At 39.2% G+C, this 22,770-nt stretch overlaps 1 long non-coding RNA gene across 2 annotated transcripts in view; it reads right to left on the bottom strand.

Moving 5' to 3' along the window:
- Positions 1-12,446: 12,446 nt before the first annotated feature.
- The window catches only part of Gm34623, a 48,348-nt gene continuing 38,024 nt past the window's right edge, over positions 12,447-22,770 (bottom strand). The window contains exons 3-6 of one of the 2 annotated variants that reach the window (XR_870452.2): positions 16,216-16,402; positions 14,947-15,099; positions 12,671-12,742; positions 12,447-12,524 (exon numbers count right to left, since the gene is read on the bottom strand). This is a non-coding gene — a long non-coding RNA (predicted gene, 34623). The remainder of the gene's footprint in view (positions 12,525-12,670; positions 12,743-14,946; positions 15,100-16,215; positions 16,403-22,770) is intronic. The other variant, XR_001778753.2, reaches the window with a different exon arrangement.

The following is a 22,770-nucleotide window of genomic DNA, read 5'->3' as shown; positions in this document are numbered from 1 at the left end:
TGACTTGGAGGAAATGAAGAATATTTCTGGCTTAATGTATCCAGTTCTGACAGGGCAGTGATATTTTTGACAGTCTTGCCGGCAAAGTTCAAGGAGTTCCTTCAATAGCCAAGAATACAAAAGTTTAGGGAGATATTTAAACATTTGGACCACGTAGAATGGCTCCCACACAGTGCAAAGGAATTCTTTCACCTTCTACATAAGAAGCTGTAGGAACTTCAGCTACTTTTAAACAGTTGATAGAGACTTTATGAGGTACAAAAGGATCACATGACTTGTTTCCTCACAAACCACTAGAGACCACGCCAACTCGGAAGCAGAGTGTTCAAGGTGGAGTTCAACTGTCCAACCTCTCTAACACAGTGGATGGGGGTGGAAGGTCCTGGGTTAATACAATCTTGTCTTTTATCACGTTTTCAGCAGTGGGAGGAGCTTTCCAACGTGGCAGTTACATGGCGGTTGATTAACGTTTAAGAAATTACAGCTTGTTGCATTTTGGGGGGGGGGATAACAGTGATTTCAGCTTGTTATATACAATTGTGGCTAACTTGAACAATCTATTTTGAGACATCTGGAATATTAGGTACTTTCCTCCTGAGAGCTGATTTGTTGTCACTAAGGGTGGAGTAGTTGTTCATAGGAAGGTGCAGCTGTTGCTAGGGGCTATCTTGGTTTCTGTAGCATGAAATATTAAAAACAATCCACGCTACCACCAGCATAGCACCCGTGGACAGGCCGGGCCTGTTCTCAGCCCTGCAGACTCTCTGACTCAGAGCTCCGAATTTTTTCCACCCAGCTTGCTAAGTTCCCATGGCAAGCCACTGCCATGCATGCCCGATGCTTCCAAATTCCTGTGACTGGCAGGGTTCCCTGCAAGCACACTTTTCTCTGGAACCCAGCTGAGTCGCCACGTGAAGGAAATCACCACACAATCTTAGTCTAGACTCAACAGGTGAATACAATCGCTGGGTGCAGCAACTAGCACCCTAATTTGTAAGCTATTGTAAGTTATAAATCCTACAGTAGTGGATCCCCGGCGGATCTGCCACCTGAACGGGGTGGGTGGGTGGGTGGGTGTGAGTTATTCGTACTTACATTGTGTCCTCCATGATCTCACACGTTCAAAAGGAAGTATCTCTACCTCGTCTTCGTCAATGTTCCTAGAACCCTAGGTGTGAGAGTGTTTTGTAGTATATTGATTGAGATTGGGCTCCACAATTCTAGATTTTGATTAACATATAGATTCAACAGGTTATATTTAGGAATATATACTTACATATATATGTAAATATAAAATATATGTAAGTATATTCTGAAACATATGTGTTTATATTTATTTATCATTATATATGAGAATATATATGTATGTATGTATATGTGCATGTGTTATTACATGCATAAATATATGTATTTATATGTGTAAATGAAATATATATTTTATATTTATATCTATATTTTTCTGCATGCAATAACAATTAATGAAAAAAGAGGCAATGGATGTGAAGGAGAGCACAAACGGTTACATGTTTGTTTGGGGAGAGAGGGAAGGAAGGAGGAAATGTAGTTAAATTACAATCTCAAAAATAAATGAGGACTCACTGGGTAGTCATTCCAATATACCATTATTTTCCAATGTAAGTCATTGCATGCTATGTCTTTGATTGACTCTAACCAGGAACTTAGGAACAAATTTGGGTGAAGGCACAAGTTGCTTCAATCTTTGCTATTGGAGCCTCCACCAAGAGAGAAATTCTGGATGCTTGGTTTAGGTTGAGGGTCCAAGGCCTACTTTGATGCACTCTGGCCTGTAACTTAATCAATTTGGTGAACTCTGCCTTTGCCTCATCTGTTGACCTTACATTGACTGTTATTTAAGATCTTCTGCCTCAATCCAGACATATATCCCCATGTTTTGAAGCCGTTGGTAAATCAGCCACACATCCTGACCCTGTCAGATGGGACTTAGTCTTCTGTTCAAAGCTGGTGGGTCTGCTCCATTTTATGAGCTCAGGATATGCTTTGTCATAGTACGCAGAAGGAATTGTCTTTAAGATGATGAGGACTGGCAATATTTGAAGTCAATCCTTACTTCCCTGTCAGGAGCACATTTTTATCTCTTTCCAGGGTCATGTTTCAAAGTTTGCCTGATTTGAGGATTTTGTCTTTCTTTTCCCATAGTAGAATTAATAGGAAATATCAACCAATAACTGACTCTTCTTTTCACACTATATTCTACATTGTTTTCTAAATTGTTGCCACATGAGTTTTTATAAAGTGAAGATTTTTCATATTTTAATTTTTTATATTCTAGTGTGGCAGAGAGAGGGAGATATATGACACAAATGGATTGCATTTTTTTGCAATTTTATTCATTTTTTATTTTCATAATGTTACTGGGACCTCATGACAGCAAGTATTGAGGTGTTCTTTGTATACTGAGGAACACACAATTTTATATAGGCAGAGATAAAAGTTAGGATTACACCCACCCATCCTAAAATTTTTTAACCCAGAATTGCTACTGTCTAAACAAAACACAGGGGCAAAATTGGAGCAGAGACTGAAGGAAAGAAAGGCTATCCTGAGAACGCAACACTATGGGTCCCATCCCATCTGCAGACACCAACCCCCAACACCATTGCTGATGGAAAGATCTGCTTACTGATAGGAGACTTGTATTGCTGTCCTCTCAGAGGCTCTACAATCACCTGACTAAGGCAAATGCAGATACAGCCAACCATTGGACTGAGCCCAGGCAATCCAGTGGAACAATTAGGGAAAGGACTGAAGTTGCTGAAGGGGTTTGTCAGCCCATAGGAAGAACAATAGTATCAACTAACCAGACCCCTCAGAGCTCCCAGGGACTAAACCATCAACCAAAGAGTGTGTATGTATACATGGGCCAGTGTATGGCTCCTACTACATCTGTAGCAGAGGACTGCCTTATGTGGCTGGCATCAGTGGGAGGGGAGATGCTGGGTTCAGTGAAGGCTTGATGCCTCAGAGAAGGGGAATGCTAGAGGGGTGAGACAGGAGGGGGTGGGTGGGTGGGGTGGATGGGTGGATGGGGGAGCACCCTTTTAGAGGCAAAAAGGAGGGGGAGCGGGCGGGGGTAGTGAAGGGTAGATCAGGAAAGGGGAGCAACATTTGAAATGTAAACAAATAAAATAATTTATAAAAACGTTTATAAAATCACTCACATGAGAAGTAAAGGTATCAAGGAACTAAGCATTATTCTAAAGCACAGGTGAGTGACTGGAGAGATGACTCCAGGTTAAGAGCCTTAGCTATAGAAGCCTGAGGGCATGGGTTTGAAGCCACAAAATACATGTGAATTGGGCCATGCTTGTCTGAATCTGAATTTCCTGTGTTGATCCAGGAACTTCACTGGCTAGACAGCAACACGGCAAGCTTCATGCTTAGTGAGAGAACTTGTCTCATAGAGGAGGACCCCTGAGGTTAATTGGAAAAGAGTTCATAGGAGCATATTATTCATGGCACTTGGGAGAAAGATTGTGAAGAATTCTTCTTGTATAGAGAGGTTATTATTATTATTATTATTATTATTATTATTTTTAATTTTTCTTCTTGGATAAGAGAATTCTCCTGTATGTGAATTGGAGGAATACTGATATCAGTATTGACCAATTCTGTTGTTCAAATTATGTCTACAATGATATTTGTCTTCATTTGCTCCTCACAGGATCTATTACAAAAATAATGTCATATATTGGTAAGTCAGTTTATCAATTATCTTAATATTTAAAATTAAATATGGCATAAATAAAATTATGAAATACAAAATAAAAGGCTTTGCTAGACTAGTGATAGTGCAAGTAAATAGCATGTTAAAATATCATAATTATTGTTAATACCTAATGGAAGAATAAGACTGTTATGGGTTTTTCTTTAGAAGGGAAAATTCTCATTTATTTTACAATTCAAGTCAGAACTCTGAGAAAGTGCTGGGCACTGTTGCTCAGTGTGAATACTCCTATAGTCAAATGAGATGTTAATGACTGCTCTGGATTTCATAAACATTTACATGTCACCCAGTCCAATAAAGGACGAAGCTATATGTGTTCTTATTTTATAATAAGAAAGCTCATGAAATCTCTCCCCTTCCTAGCAAGAAGTGTTCGAAGCATGTGCATCATACCCCTGAAGACTGCAGTACTGAGGTTGTGGTGGCTCAGGAGGTATTAGGGGAGATTTGGCAGAGCTTATGGAAGGATTTAAGGAATTTAGAAATGTTCAAAAACTCTGTGAAACTTATATCACAGATATTGATATTTGAGGATGACTGTGTTGTCAATAGACAGAGGTTGTGTCAAAGGATAGAACTGTGGTAGGTGGAATTTAGCCTGATCCTCTCAGTAGTCGAGATTTTCTGCATGGATGGAGACAAGAGCTTCACATTTAGCTAGATCATAATGGGTATTGACCTTTCTCTGCCGCTGCCAGGCTGAAATTGTCCCTTCCTCTCTCACTTTGTCTTTCACAAGACCCAACAGCTCTTATTTTCTTCTTCTCATGTGCTTCCCCCTTTCCTACCACTACTGGCCTCCTAAGGACATATCCTGGTTTGTCTTCTTGGTCAGAAGATGCTGCTTACCAACTTTTCTAAGTGGACACCATAAATCACTGCACTTCGGGTGCAGGAGTAGGATGTCTCTAAGTGACGAACAAGGACATGATTCTAAACATGCTATTACAGATGGACTAACTTTCCATAGTAGCCACGGAGCAGAGCTCTTGTGCCATGTGGAAATTTGCAGGGATTCACTGAGGCCAAGGAGAGGGTATAACTTTTCCTGATGCTTTGTACAGTCATGCCAGATTTTCTCCAATGCGGAGGTTTTACGGGTTTGTTAGGGAATGGCTGGCATGGATATATGAATACAGTCCTGAAGTAGGAAATGTGACCTTTGGAATTGCCTTGTGAAGCAGACATGGGCCTTTAAGAAAATACAGAGTGTAGTGTGCCAGAATGTTTGCCTTATAATGTAATACTTTTTGAAGCTCTGTTTGCTGTATTATACATGAAATGCTGTTGTCTTTTTATCTTAATTAATATTTGGATCTCTGTAGGGTCTACAGGAGGAGAAAGTATTTCCTGGGGAGACCAAGTTCCTTCCTTCCTTCTTCCCCTCCCTCCCTCTCACCTCCCTCTCTCCCTCCTTCCTTTTCCAATCCATTTCTTTGTCCATCCTTTCCTCCTTTCCTCTCTTCCCTCTCTCCTTCCCTCCTTCCTTCTCTCCTTCTCTGATCTCCCTCCCTTCCCCTTACTGTTTTCTTCCCTCTAATTTCCTTTCTACTGCTGTACTAAAATAACAAGTCCAAAAGAAACTTGTAGAGCACAGGGTTTAGTTCATGTTATAGTTTACAGTTATAGTGAAATGAAGTTCAGGGCAGAAACTCAAGGCAGGAATCTGGAAGTAGAAACCATGCTTCTTAGTTAAGTAAGAATGCTGCTTACTTAAGGCTTGCTCCCTGTGGCTTTTAAAGTCTTTTTCCCTAAATCAACCAGAACTATCTGCCTAGGAGTGGCACTGTCCCCCAGTGGCCTTCACCCATCCACACATGTTATCCATCATCAATCAAAAAAATGCCTTATAAAACTTGCCTACAGTCCAATATAATGGTAGAATTACCTCTATTATAGATCACTCTTCTCAGATGACTTCAGCTTGAGTCAAGTTGACAAATAACCTAATCTACATACCTCTCTCTCTCCCTCCCTCCCTCTCTTTGCTTCCCTCCTTCAGTTATCCCTTCTTTCCTCTAAAAAATCTCTTTTTATACCTTCTCCATTTTTTTTCTATAAGTTTAAGTCCAAGTCTGATAGTCCCAACTTGTATAGACATAACATGCCATCTTTATATAAAAAGTTCTCAGGAGCAGTTTTGAAAGTTTTGTATTTATTTCTACAAAAAAAAAAATCTATTTCAGTGACTTCAGCCTCCGCTTTTGGCACAAAAATGTTGTGCTTTTCAATCCAAATCAAGCCCTCGTTGTCTTCCTGCTGTCTGTAGTTGAAGTGCTTATGAAGCTGCACAGGGTCTGCTGGCCTGCTGACTTAAGAGCCTGTTCCTCAGGGAAGGCCCTGGAGGGGAGCCCACAGAGTCAGCAATCAGAGGATTCTCTCAGAGAGACAGAGAATAAAAATTCCAGCCACTTTTGGAACTGGTAAAGTACACATACTTTATCCTAGGCATCCATGGCCTCAATCCATGGCCTGCGAAGGAAATAAAGGAGCGAAGTGGAATGCGGACGGTGAATGAATTTGTATTAAATTCCAAGAAAGGCAATGAGTATCCCAAGGGGAAACTTTTTCTTTTATTTCCAACTTAGAACAGGTGAAAAAGACGCCGACAGTGTTTATTGTTCCAGCAAAATGAGTTTTGTTCCCAGTGTAATAAAATACAATCTATGGGTCCCATTCTTTTTGGTAGATGAACTTAAGGTTTTGATTGAATTTTCTGGTGAGAGGTTTTATATAAGAGGAGATAAAACTAACTCACTGGTTATATTCTGAAAACAGCAAAGCCAGCTCCTTAAGTCTTGCCTATAGAAGAGCTTAACCCACAGGGCCTTCCTGCATGTGCTGGCCCAGGGTTGCTTTGTCTCCAGAACACATTTGTTATGCAATGCAAGATTTTCGGACTTGAATGCCTGTGGGAGGTTCTAGGAAACAAACCACCCTGCTGCCAGTGACCTTTCATTCAAGGGATGAGCTCAAGTGTGCATAGAGTTTTTCCCAGCCTGCTATTTCCACCCGACTGGTTTATCATCAGTCTGAAGAAGGCTTGCATCTCAGGGTATCACTGCCTGCAAGCCACAGGGAAGCAGCCACAGTTAATAGTGGAAGTAGAGAGTAATCATTGAGGATTCCTGTTATCATTGCTGCATGCACATTCTTTATTCATAAAAACTACTCAGTCTTCTTTGAATCCCCGCCAGAGGCTTTGGGTCAGGTCACTGAACTCTCAAGTCTTGACTCACTGTTGAATATCTTGCAGGTTCTTGGAATAGTAGCCTAATGTATCAAGCAAATGCCTATTTTATTGCTAGTTTAAGTTAATATGTAGCCTCTAACCACAGTGAATTTCTTGGTCTATGAACCAATCCTGGTCAGTCTTGCTAAGTTCAACCAAGAAATTGGAGTTTCCTACTCTGTGTGCTTTACTCAACTGGCTCACATGGTAGTTTTGAACCCCCCCCTAAGGCTTCTTATTCTGTTCTTTGGAGGAATAAGGAAAAAGAAATATTAATGAGGTGATACATCATAATGTATTTGTATTTTCCATCACTTGTTTAAGTCATTAAACAAGTAAAGACAAATGCTGTGCACAAAGATCTGTGACCTTCTCACTTCATTCTTACTGGCTAGCTCTAGTCCACACAATAGAAACTGATTGGATTGCTAGTAGTTTAAGATATTGGTCTTTTAGCTAAGATTGTGTGGATGTGAGTCCCTGTTCCACTGTTTCTTGGCTCTAGATAGTTTGCTTATCCTATGGTCTCAGATTTCTCTGCCAAGTGAAGACATCAGTGGTTGAATACAAGGACCTTCGGAGGATCATGAATTAATGGATGTAAAACTGTTGGACTAGTTCATGGTACTAAAGAATCCCTCTTCATGTATATTAGGTAAAGTCATATTGTCCCAAGGTCTAAAAGACATATAAATGAATTAAGTTTCACTGAAGGCTTGAATACCTGGCAGATATTTAAGTGGTTATTAAGGAGAATTTTCTTTTCTTTGAGATGCTGGGAAGGTGGCTATCATTAAGTATATGCTTGATGGCAATTCTCTGTTGTCACCTTGATTATATCTGGAATGAACTACAATCTAGAAGTGGAGGGCACACTTGTGATTCAGATCTTGAGACTGGAAGACATACACTTTTGATCCAGATCTTGAGGCATAGTGGCCATGAAAAGCTTAGATCTAGGCAAGGTGGTATACCTTGAATCCCAAGAAACAGCAGCAAGCAGATCTCTGAGTTCAAGGCCAGCCTAAGACAGAGCAAGTTGCAAGAAAAGAAAAGCTTAGTTCTAGTCATCTTAGTGTGGGTCATACCTTTTGTTGGAAGCCCATATTAGGACAATAGAAAAAGAAAGGGTTTGTTCTTTTTTGCTTGCTTGCAGTTATATCTGTGGGAACCTACTTATTCAGGATTCCAGTGTATATAGAAGACTAGTTGAATCCTCATGGGATTGAGCAATTATTAGATCTTTGGACTTTCTATCACAGCTGCCCATTTTTGGGATAATTGGACTGCAGACTGTAAGTCATTCCAATAAATTTCCTTAGTATATAAAGAGATTTCGAATGTTCTGTGACTCTAGAGATTCCTGACTAAACATAATATGAAATGAATTATAATTTGTATTTGAATCTAAATACATGATAAAATAGATTCTATAAAATGTAAAAATATATTTTATAAATTGAAAAGAACAATGATAACAATGGTGAAAATTATGTTTTGTAGCTATTTGCAGCTGTTAATGGTAAGATGACATCATAAAGTATAGGCTGATTGTTTGGATTCCACTGTCCTCCCCCTTCCCCCCCCCTCCTGGGGACTTACATTATTTCCTTTGAAACTATACACAAAGAGTAACTAGAACTTGGCTATCACTGCCACTGGCATCATAGTAAGCCCAGGAGCAATGAAAGAGGAAATACTGACCTTTCTGCTTTCAAAGTTCAAGGTTCTGGCTTTAAGAGTATGCCAATGCTGGCTAAAGCACTGGTGAGATAAGAAGGAAACAAGAGAGAGTGCCAGGGTGTATGTCACCAAGAAAGAGCTTTAAAGGACATGCTGTACTTGGGGACTTAGAATCATCAAATCTGTCAGCAGATGTGTGACCAGAAGGTGTCTCTGTGCCCTTTATCTTGGATAGGACTCTGCTTTGTATATTGGCAGTGCACTGGAGAAGGCCAAAGGAGGCATCAGGGAAAGAGAGATAGTGAAATACCTTCACTCTAATGCTGATGCTGAGAAGTTGAGCCTTGTCTTAGCTTGCTTTCTTTAGCTGCAATAAATGCCATGAATGAAAGCAGCTTGGTAAGGAAAGGGCTTATTTTCTGTTATATCATACAGTACATCAAGAATGGATGTTGAGGAAAAAAGGCAGGAACCTGGAGGTAAGAACTCAAGCAGAGGCCATGGAAGAGTGCTGTTTATTGACTTGCTTTCCCTAGGTCATCACTCAACTCCCTTTTTCACACACACCAGGACTACCTGCCTACGGGGTGGCACTACCCACAGTGGACTGGGCTCTCCTGCATCAATCATTAATCAAGAAAGTTGCCCCCACCCTAGACTTGCCTGCAGGCTAATATTATGGAGGCATTTTCTCAATTGAGATTCCCCTTCCAAGATGACCCAAGCTTGTGTCAAGTTGACAAGAACTAACTAGCATAATTCTTTACATGTGTTTAGGGGAAAACTTGGAAATTGGCTGACACAGAATGAGAAGAGGAGAACAAGAATGAACATAGAATTTCGATATTTGAATGAGTTGGGGCAACTTTCTTGAGTTGCCTACAAGGAGTAAATTGAGACTAAATCTCTGAGGTTTCATCAGTAGATGACAGTTGGTCTATAGGCTGACCTAGTCCAGATATCTCTCATGACAGTAGGATTCTAATCTATGAGAGAAAAGACAAAGGTCCCCCAGTCAAAACAGCTAAAGAGTGAACTATCCATGGATTTTTGTAGAATTTTCTAAAACAATCTTAAATTGACTAAATGGTTCATCATTGGTTAACAAAGCTTTCTATAACTGACTTTTGGAGAAGTTTGAGTGAGAAACTTAATGTGCTAATTGGATTATCAACTTATAATGTCATGCATCTGAGTTTTTCAGATTGAAAACACCCCAACACACTTCTTACATTACAGCCAATGAGGTGAAAGATATGGTGATCTGACAAGTAGGGTCTTTCTCTTAAAGCAGGACTATTGCACTGAAAAAAAAAACCATGAGGGATATAAGAACAGAATACAGGGAAAGCATAAGGAGAAAGTTGAACCACCACTGATTAAAAATTCTATTGAAGTGTTCAGAATTTCAACTTACTCAGGAAACATGAAAAGGTCTCCATCTCTATATGACTTTGTTGACAAAGAGTATGGCCATTACTTCAGTTTCTTACCAATTGTCTAGAGCACAGCACTATTGACATTTCCATTTGGGCAACTACCTGTTCTTGGAGACCATTCCTCTGCACACAGCAAGATATTAAATAGCATCACTGGCTTCTGTCCAGCAGTATTTCTGACAATTATCCGCAGACATTGACAAATGTCCCTTGTGGGACATAATCACCTCCAATTGAACCACTGTTCTGAAGTATGAATTCTTACTATATAAATGTGTCCTTGACTGTAGAACACTAAGACATCTGTGTTCTGCACATAGCATCAGTAACCCATGAAAGGTGAGATGTAAGAGATGTGCTAAAGTATGAGAGAAATGGTGAAAATGACAACTGTGTCAATTTCTAGGGTTAGCTCCTAGAAATATTATATACATTTTTCTTTAGAATCACACCTAGGTAGATGCCATTGGAATTCAAGACCTTGATCCTGAGAATTGTTACTGAATACATTCCGAGAGCAGCTTTCCATTTTATTTAAAGCATTGCCTTTCATCACTCTTTCAATATTCTATTTCCCCAGCACTAATCCCATGTATGTTTCACCTTCAAAATGTATCCAAAGTCAGGGTTTGCCGATAAAGGAAGGAAAGAGCTCATATCAGAGAAATTTCAGAGGAAGAGGTAGGGAGGGAGGGAGAGAGAGAGAGAGAGAGAGAGAGAGAGAGAGAGAGAGAGAGAGAGAGAGAGAGAGAGAGAGAAGTGTTATAATGAAATATAGGGTTGCAAGGAGGAAGAATAAAACACTCACAACACTGACTTAGGGGACAGCCATGTTTTCTATTGGTACAACACTGTGCCTTAAAAGTTTGTAGATTAAGTAAAGTAACAACATAAAAATGTTATAAAACTAATGTGAACAAGTAGTAAGAGAAAAAATCATTTTGCTGTTGCACTTATTTACTGGCCCAGTTTTGCTCAGAAGCAGAGTTTTACTTAGGTTTCAGAGCGAAGATATCATATAAATATTTCATTCTCAGGGAGACAGAGACTCACAAAAGATATATTTTCTCTAGTTCCTGAAACTGACTTCAGTGATTCTGAGGTTTATTGACAGTTTACTGTGGAGTGATTTATATTGTCACACCCACAGATCCTCTGGTGTTTTAATAATTCGTATGATTTATAGGTTTGGATATGGGTAGCTCAATGTCTTCATCATGTTATCTGATTTCCAAGCTTATCTTTTCCCTTTGAGTGAGGATTTGTACCAATGATTAATTCAGCAATTTCAACTGCAAAATATTTGTCCCATAATGAGTTCCCAGGTGGCGTGCAAACTTTCAGAGAAGATGAAAATTGTTCTGTCTTCCTTCAGCAGGGAGCTAGCAGAATAACAGGAGTTGGTCCATAGCTATCCTGGGATAACTGATGCAGTCCCCCAAATGCATACTAAGATGAGGCTACCTTTGTGCTGCTGATCTTTTCAGCTGAGAAATGGGAAAGCAATTTTGCTCATTTTGTTATCCACCATGTGTGGTCACTGTCTCACTTCAGAGCACTCTTCTGGCCTGAGAACTCTATTTATTTAGCATTTCATACAGCATGAGCCGACTATGGATTCAGTTCCTAAAACTTCTGCCACAGCAGCCAAACAAACAAGTCTGAGGTGGGTCCTTCAGCACTTCTTAAATATTTTAACTGTTGAAGAGATTGAACATCAGAGGCCCCCTCTTCCTTTATTTCTGTTGAACTTTTAACATGGATAAGTTGAAATCATTTTTCTGCCAGATGTATCTCTAACCATCATCCATTTGAAGGCATTTCTAAAGATTTTCATAGGCATTATTATTGATGTTTGCTGAGGAGATAGAGAAGTGATGCTGAGAAAGCATCTGGCTAAGTTATCCACTCTGTTTCAAGGGCTGATCCTAAGGCTCATTAACTCAGCATTCCCATCAGCCAATAATGAGCACCCTAGTGCAACTGCTCAAGGAGTGAACATGATCCTTCCGTCTCTTGCCTTTATGGAGAAATCTTTAAAAAAGAATCAATCCATGCAAGATGGTTTTAAGAGTATTACTGTTGAATGGCTTTTCCCATAACCCATGTTTTGGTATAAAAACTTTTAGTTCTGAGAAAATAAAGTAGTTATGTATCCCTTAGACATTATCCAACAAAATATGAGAAGCATCTCTGTAAAGTAGAGTGAGTCATTTCATTGAGGAATAGGCTGGCATTTTAGTGACTTGCCATAAATAGTGCCCTGGGACTAAGTAAACTGAGTTTAATGATGAGTTTTACAAGGTAGTTTGTTCCTTCTTCTGGGCTCAATGACCTTTTCCCGAGAGAGGAATTTATGTGAAATCTACATCTCTCTTTTATATTCTTCCAAACCTTTAGCTCACTAATGAGGAACAGAAAAGATAAGAGGGAGTAAAGCACAAAACTGAAAGAGCATGGAGAGAGGGGAGGGAGGAAGGGAGGAAGGGAGAGAGGGAGGAAGACAGAGAGGGAGGGAGGGAGGGAGGGAGGGAGGGAGATGGTTCTTACCCAGAGAAACAATCAAACGGCATCCAAGAGACAGCTTTGTCCTCTGAAGGGGAAATACAGAATTTTTGGTGGCTGAGGGAAGGAATAATTAGTGATCAAATCATAATATAGTCTAATAGGTAATCTAGTTTCTCCTGTTGAACTCATGGCTCTTCATGGTGCCACTGCTCACACTTTACCTTGTTTAAAATACCCTGATGCTTTCCTTGGTTAATCTTCTTACTTTATTTCCTCCCTCACTGTTGATTTCTAAAGGATATGCACCTTATCTTAATGAAATGCTTTGGTCTTAATCACTACCATCTTTTATTGTAGCTGCCCAAACATGCTTCTTTGCTGGTCTCAGACTCTACTCTTGCTATTTATAGCACATCTGCTACAATGTCACTATAAGTTCTTTGTAAGTTACATTCTTAGAACATTATTTCTTGATATGTAATGGTTTATATATCTAGAAAAAATACCTTGCAATCTTTAAATAATAGCAATCATTGTCACTTTATTGGGGTATATAATATTTTACTTTTTACTTTTATGCATATATATGTGTACATACACACATGCAAACAATATTCATGTTATAGATGTCAGGTTTTATAATATGTGTTGAGTGGAACACTGAATCATTTAGATTTCTTTATTTTCTAGGTATTTTATAGAAGTAGAATTTTATCGAAATACCTTGCTAAGCTAATGAGTAGAAATCCCAACACGTTTCTTGTGAAGTAAGATGCATGCTTCATAAGTATTATAGATTTTAGTGTTTAGTTGTTGATTAATTCAATATTTTGAGTATACATTTGAATTTGGCAAGACTTAGTCATATGCCAGGCATTATTCTAGAAGTTGAGACTAAAATGGATAATTCTGGGATACTGGAGGCTTAGTTTCTGGTGTGAGCATAACTAAAATAGTTAATCCTTAGCTCTTTGTTTTTGTTGCCTTTTTATTTATTCTTATCTTATACAATACATCCTAACCACAACATCTCTCCCTCTACTTCTTCCAGTTCTCCACACATCTCCCACTCCCCAACACCCACTATTCCTCTGTTTCACATTAGAAAAGAGCATGCCTCCCAGGGATATCAGTTGAACAAGGTTTAACAAAATTCTATATAACTTGGTATAAATCCTCATATAGACAAAATGTTCATAAATCCTCACTAGACAAAGCAGCCCAGTAAGAGGAATAGGGTCACAGAAGCAGACAAAAGAGGCAGAGACATCTCACTCCTACAGTTAGGAGTCCCACAAAACCCACAAGCTAAACAACCTAGCTATATATTCAATTTTTACCTCCAATGCTTGTCTTGACACAGAAATGGGGATGGTAGCAATATGAGTAACTGTATCATGACGATATAATTATGTAGAGATTTTCATTACTGGAAATTTACTAAGACATTTGCATGCATTATTTCATTATATGTTCACAGATGCCTGCAAGATAGGTACTAATATTCCCATTTTATATATGAGAAAGTTGATTCTGAGAATTAACTTAGGTAATGGGGAAAAGCTGTTGTGGTTTGACCCTCCCCTCCCCACCAGAATAGCTGTAGCCATTTTGTTCCATGCCTGCCAGCTCTTTAATATTCTCGATATATATATATATATATATATATATATATATATATATATATATATATATACCTGCTAGTCACTGACTCATACACAAAAACTAAATTGACTCAAAATAAAGTCATGCTGATCACATGTTCAGTTCAGTTCTGTTCAGTTCTGTTCTGTACATCCTGAAGTTTCTTAATCTTAAGAAATTCCACAAAACTTTATGTAGGAACTATCAAATCAAAGATCAATATGACCTGTTATGTCTAAAATGGTGAGCCAGAGCTAACCATTGGGAAGTCCTTCCTACACCTTTGTATGAGCTCATTGGGCCTTTTGTGTGTTTTCGTTTTCCTTTTCCTTTATAAGTGGACAGAAAAAGATCTTTGTTGTCCTAGTTTCAATCTGGTTGCTGATCTGATCAGTATTAATATGTGTTCAATAAACTATTGTTTCTGGACTGAGATTGGTGTTCATATGGTTTGTGTGGTGATTCCTGAAGCCAGCAGATGACTCTGGAGAAATTTTTCCAGCTTTTTTCTTTCCCTTTCTCTTTCTTTCAGTTTCTCTCTTTTCTTATTTCCTTTTTATCTTAGTACAAGTTTTACCAAAGTTTGAAGGAAAACAACAGAACAAGCTAACTAAGCTAAATCTTGGCAGCTGTCAGGAGGATGGGGTAGAGGGGAGGAAGAGAGAAAATCATACCACTTAGAAAAAGAGTCCTAGACAGCAGGCAGGCTCAGCAATGGAGGTTGACAAGCATCTTTATGGCTGACCAGAAAGTAGTGTTGGGGTGGGAGTAGTTTTGTAGAATGAGTGACTCACCCAGTGTCAGGGAATGCAGGCATAGGCTCCTGGCTGGTGTTCAAAATACAAGAGATAGAAAGAAGAAACAGAGAAGTTCAGACTGTTGCTGAAAGGATCCAGATATAGCTGTCTCTTGTGAGACTATGCTGGGGCCTAGCAAACACAGAAGTGGATGCTCACAGTCAGCTATTGGATAGATCACAGGACCCCCAATGGAGGAGCTAGAGAAAGTAACCAAGGATCTAAAGGAATCTGCAACCCTATAGGTGGAACAATAATATGAACTACCCAGTACCCCCTGGAGCTCGTGTCTCTAGCTGCATACGTATCAGAAGATAGCCTAGTCGGCCATCATTGGAAAGAGAGGCCCATTGGTGGTGCAAACTTTATCTGCCTCAGTACAGGGGAATGCCAGGGCCAAGAAGTGGGAGTGGGTGGGTGGGGGAGCAGGTGGGGGACTTTTGGGGTAGCATTGGAAATGTAAATGAAATAAATACCTAATAAAAAATTAATAAAAAAGGCACTGAAGAAATTCCAAAGATTTGTATCTGTATTTCTCACAAAATTGCCATAGATCTGCTTGTGAATGATGTTCAAAATAGCTTGTTTCTTACAAGAATAAGAGTCTAAAGGTAAACTGGAATTATTATTTCAAGAGAAGTTTCCTTGAGAAGGGTATACCTTTACTTCATGAACATAGGAAAATTTACACTGGACATCATAAGCAAGACATGTGGCATATGCTGAGTGCAGAGTATGTTCAGTTTGTGAACAATGAGGAAAGGAAATGACTATAGTGTAAATGTATGGGTCTCCTCTGAATTCATGTTGAAGCTCCAATATTAAGAGACAGGATTTGCAAGTGGAGAGTTTAGGAAAGGTCTTCCAAAAAGGCTTAGGTAGCAAGTCCAACCTTCTCTCTCTCTCTCTCTCTCTCTCTCTCTCTTATTCTTTTTTTAAAAAATTCATTTATTTACTTTTTTTCCCCTCCATATTTTATTCCCCCATCCACCCTCTGACTGTTCCACATCTCCTACCTCCTCCTCAACCCCCCCCCCCCACATCTCCAAGTGGATGTCCCCATCCCCCATCCCACCTGACCTCTAAACTCCCTGGAGCCTCCATTCTCTTGAGGGTTAGGCACATCATCTCTCAATGAACACTAACCATGGCAGTCTTCTACTGTATGTGTGTTGGGGCTTCATATCAGTTCATATATGCTGACTGTTTGGTAGTTCAGTGTTTGAGAGATCTCGGGGATCCAGGTTAATTGAGACTGCTGGTCTTCCTACAGGGAAGTCCTACTTCTCAGCTTCTTTCAGCCTTCCCTAATTGTTTCTTCAAATATTCTGTCCTGTAAAGACACAGTGTTCACAATCAAATGTCAATAATTCAGAAGAACTCTCATCACACACTGAATCATATATTAAAGTCAACATCTCAAAAGAATCCTCACCATATGCTGAGGCAGATGGTGCCTTGGTCCTGAACTTTCCAGTTTTCATAACTGTGAAAAATTGATTTTTTGTTGTTTACAAAACACCAAGTCAGTGGTATTTCATAGCAGAAGCAGCATGGGTTGATCAAGAAAGAAATCTATGAGTTGCTTTTTGTTTTCTGTTTTTGTTTTTGTTTTTATTTTGAATAATATATGCTTTCATGGGTATCTCTTCAGTGAGCTACAATGAAAGTAGGCAAATGTGAAACGACTTTAAGGTTTTCATAAAGGGAATGCCTATTGTCTTTAATGTGAATCCCTTTTATGTAAACCTGGACCAGAAAAAAAAAATCTCACTTCATGGGTATCTTTTTTATTTGTACACTGATGAGCAAACAACCTCCCAAGGACTCCATTGTGCTATTGGCCTCCAGTCTATGGAAAAGTCCAAGAGGATCACTGACAACATTGACCTTTTCAGTTATATAGTCTTTGCTTTGCAGTGTTCATCAAAGTCACTAACCTGAACCAGTAGAGCATCTCTTTATTCTTATCCCAGACAGGGTTTGACAACCAACAATATCTTCAGACTTTGAGATTTACTTGGATTCCTGGATTCAAAGGGATCCTCAGGTCTTTTCATTGCTCTGAACTACATGTAGAGTGGTTATGATCAAAGTGCTCAAAAACAATTTCATTGCAAAAGTGAGAAATTGCCCTACCCCCAAATTAGTATCATCTGCAATGTTTGAGACCTGTGAAAGGGCTAGGACTCATGTCCCAAAGCTGCAGGATATTCATGACATAGGGCAATAAAGGGATAACCAGGAGGAATTCTGGTGCAGATCCAATATTGACAGTGTCACAGAGATCTCAAACCAGATCAATGATTCACTGCAATGAACATTTGTAAGAGAAGATTTGTGGAACACACTGTAACATACTACAGCTTCCATGATGAGTTGTTTTCTGTGCTTTGTTTTTGTTGTTGCTTGTGTGTGTGTGTGTGTGTGTGTGTGTGTGTGTGTGTGTGTCTATGTGTGTTTTATTTTGGGGTGAGGTTGCACAGGCAAAGGGCAGATATGAGAGTATTAAGAGATGATGGGGACTGGAGATGCATGGTTTGAAATTGACAAAGAATCAATAAATTTTTTTTTAAAGTGAAAAAAAATGGCATAGTATTGCATTGAGCTTTTTCTTATGGAATAAAAAATAAGACATGATAAATAGACATAAATGTACAATGAATTACTTCTTTCACCACAAATTTATTCTTAAATGCCTCTTACTTAAGCAGGGGTTTCCTTTAATGCCATAGACATATATATCTAAAGGAAATAATTCTGGTATATGCCTTTTAAAAATATTTACATGTCAATTCTCTACAACTGTATTAATGACATCATCTTACTTAAGATAAATATGTAAGCCAGGGCAATTACTGTTTTTCAGATGACCAGATGTCAATGTGTGTTTTGGTGAGGTGAGTGAACAGGGTAGGGGAGATGACTCACTTGGCAAAGTACTTGCTGTATTATCATGGTATCTCATGTTAGATCCCTACCACCTTCTTGGAAAGAAGGTCTGGTCCAGCAACATACACTTGTGATCCTAATAATGGAGACACAGAAACAGGGGATTCCTGGGGTTCCTCTATGAGACAAATAGTAGAATTGCTGAGTTCCAGGTTCAGCCAGCGACTCTATCTCAGTGGTGTGCAACCATCTTGGCACATCTTCTTAAGTGTATCGAGAGAGAGAGAGAGAGGGCAACACATTAGCATCAGTGTTTTTGTAAACTGCAACCCTTATCCTTACTCTTCTGTTCACTCTCCATCAGGACAGCTACACTGCCACAAAACAGCAAGGAATACTGAAGGAACAATTGAGGAAGGCACCTGATGTTGATCTGTACACAAATATGCATATACATGTGTTCTCACACATACAAAGAATACCATAAAATATTAAATAGAAAATCTGTTTTCTTTGGGCTTGAAGACATCCATGTATCCGTTTTATAGCTTTTACCATACTTGTCAGGATTTTATATTTGTTTACTTTGTCCTTTTAATGTGGTAGACACTTCAGATCCCACAGAGCTCTAGCTTTTGATGAGCATTTGAAATGTCTTCTTCGCTAATTTGCTTCCTGAGAATCCATTTCATTTTCTGATGGCCTCAGTGATGGGGGTGTGAGTCGAGAGGCTGACTATGCTCCCCAGTCACTCTAGAAAGCCTCCTCACAGTAGGGGAAGAAGGTAACATTGGTTATTTATAACACAATTCGTTAGCCCTCCCACGAGTTCCTGTAGGGAGAAATTGATTTTTAGTTCTTTCATTACCAAGGCAGTTTGAATAGCTTACATAATTCATCCTGCCTTCTTATCACTAAAATCTCAAGTCTTGCTTTGGATAATCTGCTGTGTATGTTAACCCCGCCATAGATGAGGGTGGAATGGCAGTCTGTATTTAAGAGCTTATGCTTCTGAGCTTATGAATCTATTGCTCTCAGATAATACCAACTTTGCTAATAAAGTAATAGTCAATGAAGTAATTTACATATGACACATATTTTGGTCCTGTAGCCTCACATTGCACAATGAAATCAAGCCTTTAAAATGCCTAAATTGCCCTTCTGGTCCACAACAGCACCAAGGAACCTTGGGCTAGGAGTCTGCGGACACTCCCAAGGTCCCCACAGGACCCTCCACGGGATCTTAAGACTTCTGGTGAGTGGAACACGACTTCTGCACCAATCCAATCGCACGGGACTTGAGACTGAATTAATTAGGGAAGCAGAAAACCCAGCCTGACCAGGGTCACAAGTCCCTTCCAGTCCACGCCAGTACTTGAGCACCTTGGGCACAGAGTCTGCAGACACCCCCCCAACCCCACAGGACTCTCTATGGGATATTAGGACCTCTGGTGAGTGGATCAAAACTTCTTCCAGGAGGCAGGTTCGAACACCAGATATCTGGGCACCTTCCCTGCAAGAGGAGAGCTTCCCTGCAGAGAGTACTCTGAACACTGAAACTCAGGAGAGATCTAGTCTCCTAGGTGTGCTGATAGAGGCTAACAGAATCACCGGAGGAACAAGCTCTAACCAGAGACGACTATAAAAACTAACTCCAGAGATTACCAGATGGCGAAAGGCAAACATAAGAATCTTACTAACACAAACCAAGACCACTCACCATCATCAAAACCCAGCACTCCCACCCCACCCAGTCCTGGGCACCCAAACACATCCAAAAAGATAGTCCCGGATTTAAAACCATATCTCATGATGATGGTAGAGGACATCAGGAAGGACTTTAATAACTCACTTAAAGAAATACAGGAGAACACTGCTAAACAGGTAGAAGACCTTAAAGAGGAAGCCCAAAAATCCCTTAAAGAATTGCAGAAAAACATGACCAAACAGGTGATGGAAATGAATAAAACCATCCAAGACCTAAAAAGGGAAGTAGACACAATAAAGAAAACCCAAAGTGAAGCAACACTGGAGATAGAAACCCTAGGAAAGAAATCTGGAACCATAGATGCGAGCATCAACAACAGAGTACACGAGATGGAAGAGAATCTCAGGTGCAGAAGATTCCGTAGGGAACATCGGCAAAATAATCAAAGAAAATACAAAATGCAAAAAGATCCTAACTCAAAACATCCAGGAAATCCAGGACACAATGAGAAGACCAAACCTATGGATAATAGGAGTAGATGAGAATGAAGATTTTCAATTAAAGGACCACCAAATATCTTCAACAAAATTATAGAAGAAAACTTCCCAAAACTAAAGAAAGAGATGCCCATGAACATACAAGAAGCCTACAGAACTCCAAATAGACTGAACCAGAAAAGAAATTCCTCCCGACACATAATAATCAGAACAACAAATGCACTAAATGATGAAGATAGAATATTTAAAGCAGTAAGGGAAAAAGGTCAAGTAACATATAAAGGCAACCCTATCAGAATTGCACCAGACTTTCACCAAAGAATATGAAATCCAGAAAATCCTGGACAGATGTTATACAGACACTAAGAGAACACAAATGTCAGCCCAGGCTACTATACCCAGCCAAACTCTCAATTACCATAGATAGAGAAACCAAAGTATTCCACGACAAAAACAATTTCACAAATTATCTTTCCATGAATCCAGCCCTTCAAAGAATAATAACAGAAAAAAAAATACAAGGACAGAAACCACGCCCTAGAAAAGGCAAGAAAGTAATCCCTCAATAAACCAAAAAGAAGACAGCCATAAAACAGAATGCCAACTTTAACAACAAAAATAATAGGAAGCAACAATTACTTTTCCTTAATATCTCTTAATATCAATGGACCCAATTCCCCAATAAAAAGAAATAGACTAACAGACTGGCTACACAAACAGGACCCAACATTCTGCTGCTTACAGGAAACCCATCTCAGGGAAAAAGACAGACACTACCTCAGTGTGAAAGACTGGAAAACAATTTTTCAAGCAAATGGTCTGAAGAAACAAGCTGGAATAGCCATTCTAATATCGAATAAAATCGACTTCCAACCTAAAGTTATAAAAAAGACAAGGAGGGACACTTCATACTTATCAAAGGTAAAATCCTCCAAGAGGAACTCTCAATTCTGAATATCTATGCTCCAAATGCAAGGGCAGCCACATTCATTAAAGAAACTTTAGTAAAGCTCAAAGAACACATTGCAACTCACACAATAATAGTGGGAGACTTCAACACACCACTTTCATCAATGGACAGATCGTGGAAACAGAAACTAAACAGGGACACAGTGAAACTAACAGAAGTTATGAAACAAATGGATCTGACAGATATCTACAGAACATTTTATCCTAAAACTAAAGGATATACCTTCTTCTCAGCACCTCACAGGACCTTCTCCAAAATTGACCATATAATTGGTCACAAAACAGGCCTCAACAGATACAAAAATATTGAAACCGTCCCATGCATCCTATCAGACCACCATGGCCTAAGACTGATCTTCAATAACAACATAAATAATGGAAAGCCAAGATTCACGTGGAAATTGAACAACACTCTTCTTAATGATACCTTGGTCAAGGAAGGAATAAAGAAAGAAATTAAAGACTTTTTAGAGTTTAATGTAAATGAAGCCATAACATACCCAAACCTATGGGACACAATGAAAGCATTTCTAAGAGGGAAACTCATAGCTCTGAGTGCCTCCAAAAAGAAACTGGAAAGAGCACACACTAGCAGCTTGAGAACACATCTAAAAGCTCTAGAACAAAAGGAAGTAAATTCACCCAAGAGGAGTAGACAGCAGGAAATAATCAAACTCAGGGCTGAAATCAACCAAGTGGAAACAAGAACTATTCAAAGAATTAACCAAACAAAAAGTTGGTTCTTTGAGAAAATCAAAAAGCTAGATAAACCCTTAGCTATACTCACTAGAGGGTACAGGGACAACATCCTAATAAACAAAATCAGAAATGAAAAGGGAGACTTAACAACAGATCCTGAAGAAATCCAAAACACCATCAGATCCTTCTACAAAAGGCTATACTCAACAAAACTGGAAAACCTGGACAAAATGGACAAATTTCTAGACAGATACCAGGTACCAAAGTTAAATCAGGATCAAATTAACGATTTAAACAATCCCATATCCCCTAAAAAAATAGAAGCAGTCATTAATAATCTCCCAGCCAAAAAAAGCCCAGGACCCGATGGGTTTAGTGCAGATTTCTACCAGACCTTCAAAAAAAGATCTAATTCCAGTTCTGCACAAACTATTCTACAAAATAGAAGTAGAAGGAACTCTACCCAAATCATTCTATGAAGCCACAATTATTCTGATACCTAAACCACAGAAAGATCCAACAAAGATAGAGAACTTCAGACCAATTTCCCTTATTAATATAGATGCAAAAATCCTCAATAAAATTCTTGCTAACCGAATCCAAGAACACATTAAAGCAATCATCCATCGTGACCAAGTAGGTTTTATTCCAGGGATGTAGGGATGGTTTAATATATGGAAATCCATCAATGTAATCCATTATATAAAAAAACTCAAATAAAAAAACCCACATGATCATCTCCTTAGATGCGGAAAAAGCATTCGACAAGATCCAAGACCCATTCATGATAAAAGTCTTGGAAAGATCAGAAATTCAAGGCCCATACCTAAACATGATAAAAGCAATCTACAGCAAACCAGTAGCCAACATCAAAGTAAATGGTGAGAAGCTTGAAGCAATCCCACTAAAGTCAGGGACTAGACAAGGCTGACCACT

The sequence above is a fragment of the Mus musculus genome, chromosome 8 (assembly GCF_000001635.26).
Source record: "Mus musculus strain C57BL/6J chromosome 8, GRCm38.p6 C57BL/6J".
Taxonomy (NCBI): Eukaryota; Metazoa; Chordata; class Mammalia; order Rodentia; family Muridae; genus Mus; species Mus musculus.
This window is presented reverse-complemented; position numbering and strand designations above follow the sequence as displayed.